Below are 6,000 nucleotides of genomic sequence, written 5' to 3'. Positions count from 1 at the left end.
GGCACATGCTGCTCCGATTGCGTGTTTGTTGCACAGCGCTAGCTGGCTGTGCCACGCAATTTACTTTTGGCGTCAAACGATGAGACACTCCAATATTCCGTCTACCAATCTTAAAAATCTCTCAGGTTCACGCATGCATTGGTTTAAGATTGCTCAAAATCGAAGGTATTCTTCCATTATGTCATTTCTGTCGTTACTCTGATCATCCCAGGGCACTCTCCGAAAGTGAGCCATGTTGCCGTTGACGGTCAATTTTAGCGTGCGATGAGGCACCAGAAGTTTTCGCCTAAATATTTTCACCTAGTGTCTAAGTTCACACAGAGCCTTTTCACGATGTTCTTGAATACTACTTGATATTCTAGCTATGTATCCAAGTAGGACATTCTTGCTAGCTGGTTCCTTCATACTTTCAGCAAGGTTAAACATTGCGAAACAAAAACGAAATAAACGAGCGGAAGAGAGAACGAGTGTTTCGATATATCTTCATTTTCACGAAATTTAGCTTTCAATACAAAATACAGCCACCCATTTTGTCCTACTTATAACGCTGAACAGACATAATCTATAACGTGTAACGGATAACAACGAAGAAATCAACTACAATATTGTGCATGCCAGCAATAAACAGCCATGTGCAGTCCTATCCTGCTAGGCTGTTCCTGAAACCAGACGCCAGGTCGTCCGGAAAAGAGGTTTCCAAACTCGGTGGGCGGTGCTCGCGCAATCAGGTTAAAAAATTAGGTTGCTGTACATCTATGGCTCACATTTTTCAGACAAAAGCGAAAAGTGTCTATAATGTGTACTCACACTCTATGTTGCTCCTAGTTTCTCTTTTTCTTTACGAACACAAGAGTTTAGCTTTGTGCGTATCATTCAGAACACATTGACAATACTAGGAGCAAAGCATTTTATGTGCCATGAGTCGTAGGTTGCCTCAACGTACACTAGTGATGCAAAAAATAAACTATTAATCTCGCTCAAAACTGACGTGAAACTGAAGAAGCTGGTATACCAAATGTCACGGGAACTAAATGTAGTATGAGGCTACCATTCACGTCACCTGTTACCAGAATTAAGTTATAGTTCACCAGAATTTATCAACGTGACGTACACTGGGACGTCATTATGACATCACACATGCCTTCAAGAGATGACGTCGTCGTTCGACATCGTCACTTTGTCAAAGGCGAGTGAATCCCGGTGGTTGTGAAAGCTTTGTGAGGTCAAGAAAGCTTTCAATACCTCAAATATTTTAAGCAATTCAAACGTACGTTAGCAAACCCACTTTCGATTTTAAAAGAGCACTGGCACAAGAATTTTGTACCATTTTTTTATTGTTGTTATTGCTAAGGCCCACTTAGCTTAAGGCCCACTTATAACGGCTAGAAACCTCGTTTGCAAGAGTGCGTGACATTTACTTATTGAAAGACGTTTTTAGAGCACCCACTCTCAGTTCCGGTTTCAAAGAGAACCGAGCTATGCAGGAGCTGTTCCTTGGGCCATGGTAATCACAGCTGTCCGCGTTACCATGGTAAACTATAATGATTCAGCCAGCTCTCCAGTCGTCCAAATAGCGTTTAGCATGTCCACAGACACTGCAGAGCAGGACCTTCGGTGTCTTTGAACACTTCTTAAGGGGTCTGGTCCTAACACCTGGCGAACTTTTGCGTGGTCCATTTCTGCAGGGAGCTCCACCATCATGTACGCATTGCATGCCTTAGACATCAGTCGGAAGAAGTGGTAATTACAGGCTATACGGACAGTCGAACTGTGGTAGGACATTGGACTAGTTAAAGCAGGCGCGGGGATCCCAAGGAGGGGCGTGGCTATATATATACATAGCCCTGTACACACACACACACACACACACACACACACACACACACACACACACACGCACAGTAGATTGTACCGGCGCGCGCGCACGAATGGTACATACAGGTTTTTTTATCTAAAGCAAGAGTTGCATAGCCTCCAAGGTACACGCCACGCGCTTGCAATTTCGGAGGTCATAAAGAGTCTTACAATACCTCACAGATGGCAGCACATTATCTAGCATTTGCTGCTTGCTTGATCAACGCCTCTGGAAAGGAATAATATTGCTACGTGCCAGTGCATAGAGATGAAGAAGACAAAGCATATAGACTGGTGCGAGTTAATCCGTGTGGCTGGCGCTGCTCGCTTAACTGGCTGTAAATACATCTGTGACTACCCCTCCGAGTCGGTCTCCTTCTCGTAACATATTTGCTGGAGTTGTGCGATCCGCGTCCTCACCACTGACCTTGAAAGTGGATGCTCCCTCATGGCTTTCAACTTGATCCTTCAAGACTATGCTACATCCTTCCCGGTCGCCTGCCCTTCTGCTTTGCCTGTCAACCCAGCACCAGCACACAACTTTCGTGACGCTTTCCGCCCTCAAAGACCCTGGCGTGTTTTCGGACCGCGAGGGTTCCGACGTCGACTAGTGGCTACGCCTCTACGAACGCGTCAGCGCCACTTACAGGTGGGATCCCAAACTCGTCATCTTTTATCTTGACGGAACCCCTCGTGTTTGGTTTGACAACCACGATCATGACATTCCAAGTTGGGACAGCTTCACGGAAAAGATCCGTGAGCTTTATGGCAACCTCTTTGGTCATCGCGATCCTGTGAATAAGGAGTTGTCGACTCGCGCACAATCTTCCCCGGAGTCCTGCATCAGTTACATTCAGGCTGTCCTTTCACTATGCCGCCAAGCTGACGAAAACATGTCCGAGCCTGACAAAGTTGCGCATATTCTAAAGTGTATCACCGACGATGCGTTCAACCTGTTGGTATTCAACAATGTGACATCTGTTGATGTGATTATTCAAGAATGCCACCGGTTCCAACAAGCTAAAAGCAGGTGCATCTCCCATCAGTTCCAGCGCCTTCCGAACACCTCTGCAACGTCCTCGTGTCTCGACACATATAATCCATCAGACACCTGTGACAACTTGACACAACACGTCAGGCGGGATCTTGAAGCGGCTGCTACAGCTCATGTGGTACGAACGTCTCCTGACCCCTCTCCTCCAATTACGTTGCCCCTCATTCAAGCAGTCGTCCAGCAGGAAATCACCAGTTTGGGAATTTACTCTATTTCACCGCCTCCCCGCACTGATTTACAGCCCCAATACACGCCTGCACGTCCCTTCCCGACCGGCTCTCCCTCAATGTTCCGTAATCCGTCCGCGTGGCGAACACACGATGACAAGCCGACCTGCTTCTCGTGTCACCAAATCGGGCACATTTCACGCCATTGCAGAAGTCATTGGGGTCCTCCTGCACAAATCTCCTCTCGTCCCTTCCATGCTCGTCCTGCCTATCGCCATGAGACCAGCCGCGACCAATTTTCCCACGAACCTGCTACTGAACACCGCTACTCCCACTCTCCATCACCCCAACGTCGCCAGTCTCGTTCTCCACAGCCCCGCCGACCGTCTTCCCCCGCCTTGCCACGAGGTTCCCCGACGGAAAACTAAGCGTTGCAGCCCCCGGATGTGGCACTGCATCGCTCGGACTGACAGAAAACCATCTCCTGACGAGACAGACAAAACGGTACCTTATAGATGTACAAGCAGACGGCGTACATGTCACTGCTCTTGTCGACACCGGCGCTCAGCTTTCCGTGATGACAAGTGATTTTCACCGCAAGCTCGAGAAGTTTCCCACACCAGTGACCGCTCAGTTCGTCCATGTTGCGGATGGCGGAATAGCATCTATCGTTGGAATGTGCTCCGCTCGTGTAAGTATTGCGGATCGACACAATGTTCTTCTCTTCACCGTCCTTGATAAATGCCCCCATGACGTAATCTTAGGTTTCGACTTCCTGTCCGCGCATTCTGCCCTCATAGACTGTTCGACCAGTACGCTCCGTCTACACTTGCCCACAACAGAACCTCTTGCACAACGGCCGAGTCGCCTATGCACAACGGAACATGCGCGCCTCTATCCACAGACACTGACCTACGTAGAGCTCGTCTCAATACCACCAGTTCCCGACGGCGACTATGTTCTGACCCCTATCACCGATGTCCTCATAAAACGCGGCATTACATTACCGCACACCATTCTGTCCTTCGCAGAAAATTCTACGTGCCTTCCAGTAGTCAATTTTAGCTTGACACCTCAAGTGCTGCCACAAGGGATCTCTTTGGCGTTCCTTTGCACCTTAGAAGACAATGTGGTAGATGTTTTCACAATGGCTGCTCCTTTTGACCCCCACGCTCAACATCAATCTGATACTTGCTTCGACATCGCCATTACGTTGATGATCGCTTCCAACTTAACGCCGCAGCAGACTAACGAGCTCCACCGGGTTCTGCTGTCCTACATCTACGTTTTTAACCTCAGCGGCCGTCCGTTGGAGAAAGCTACTGGTATGACCCACCGCATAAACACTGGTAATGAGCCTCCTATTCATAGGCGTCCATATCGGGTGTCGGCGGCCGAGCGTCACATTATCCAAAGTGAGGTCGACAAAATGCTCTCCAAGGACATCATTGAGCCATTCTGCAGTCTTTGGGCTTCTCTTGTCGTGCTAGTCCGCAAGAAAGACAGTGTATGGCGTTTCTGCATTGATTATCGACACCTCAACAAAATTACCAAAAAAAGGCGTGTACCCTCCGCCACGAATAGATGATGCGCTTGATTGCCTCTATAGGTCCCACTATTTTTCCTCCATAGACCTTCGTACCGGCTACTGGTAGATAGAGGTAGAAAAAATGGACCGTGAAAAGATGGCATTCATCACCCCCAATGGCATATATCAGTTCAAGGTCATGCCCTTCGGCCTTTGTAACGCTCCAGCCATCTTCGAACGAATGATGGACTTCCTGCTCAGAGGATTCAAATGGTCCACCTGTTCGTGCTACTTGGATGACGTCATCGTCTTTTCACCAACATTTGAAACTCATATAGAGCGCCTCTCCGCTATCTTAGGCATCTTCCGTCGTGCTGGCCTGCAGCTCAACTCATCCAAATGTCACTTTGGACGCCATCAAATCACAGTACTTGGCCATTTAGTAGACGCCGACGGTGTACAACCAGACCCGCCAAAAACCAGCGCCGTCAAAAACTTTCCTGTACCCCAATCTGCGAAGGATGTACACGGCTTTATCGGACTATGTTCTTCTTCTGACGTTTCGTGAAAAATTTTGCGCACATAGCGAGGCCGCTTACGCAGCTCCCTAAGAAAGACGTCCCGTTTTCATGGGGCTCCGAAAAGGCTTCTGCGTTCTCGACTCTCATCGCTCTTCTCACTACACCTCCGATTCTGGCACACTTCAACCCTGCCGCCCCTACGAAAATCCGTACAGATGCAAGTGGACATGGCAGTGGTGCAGTGCTGGCTCAGAAACAACATGGCCATGATTGCATTATTGCATATGCCAGCCGCGTCCTATCCGCCCCTGAACGTAACTATTCGATCACAGAGCGTGAGCACTACGCTCTTGTATGGGTGGTGGCGAAATTCCAACCTTATCTATACCGATGCCCATTTTCGGTAGTTACCGACCACCACGCGCTCTGCTGGCTCAACTCTCTGAAAGATCCATCAGGCCGCCTTGGTCGCTGGGCTTTGCGCCTGCAAGAGTTTTCCTATTCGGTGGTCTACAAATCTGGCCGCCTACACCATGATGCCGATTGGCTCACCCGGTACCCTGTCAACGATCCTGAGGACACTGACGAGCCCACAGAGAACACTATCTTGTCAGTGTCCGACTTCCTTAACATTGGGGGAAAACAGAAGCGCGATCCAGTGCTGCTTGACATCATCAGCCATACGGAATCCTCCCCAAACGATGCTTCCGTCCGCTACTTTGTCATTCAAAAGGGTGTGCTATACCGCCGCAATTTCCAACCAGACGGGCCTGACCTTCTCATTGTTGTGCCTAAGCATTTGCGCCGCTGTGTTCTCACCGAACTTCACGCCGCTCCCACGGCTGGACACCTTGGTGTATCCAGCACGTACGAGCG

This window comes from Rhipicephalus microplus, chromosome X (genome assembly GCF_043290135.1).
Source record: "Rhipicephalus microplus isolate Deutch F79 chromosome X, USDA_Rmic, whole genome shotgun sequence".
Taxonomy (NCBI): Eukaryota; Metazoa; Arthropoda; class Arachnida; order Ixodida; family Ixodidae; genus Rhipicephalus; species Rhipicephalus microplus.
Note: the sequence above shows the minus strand (reverse complement) of the source record.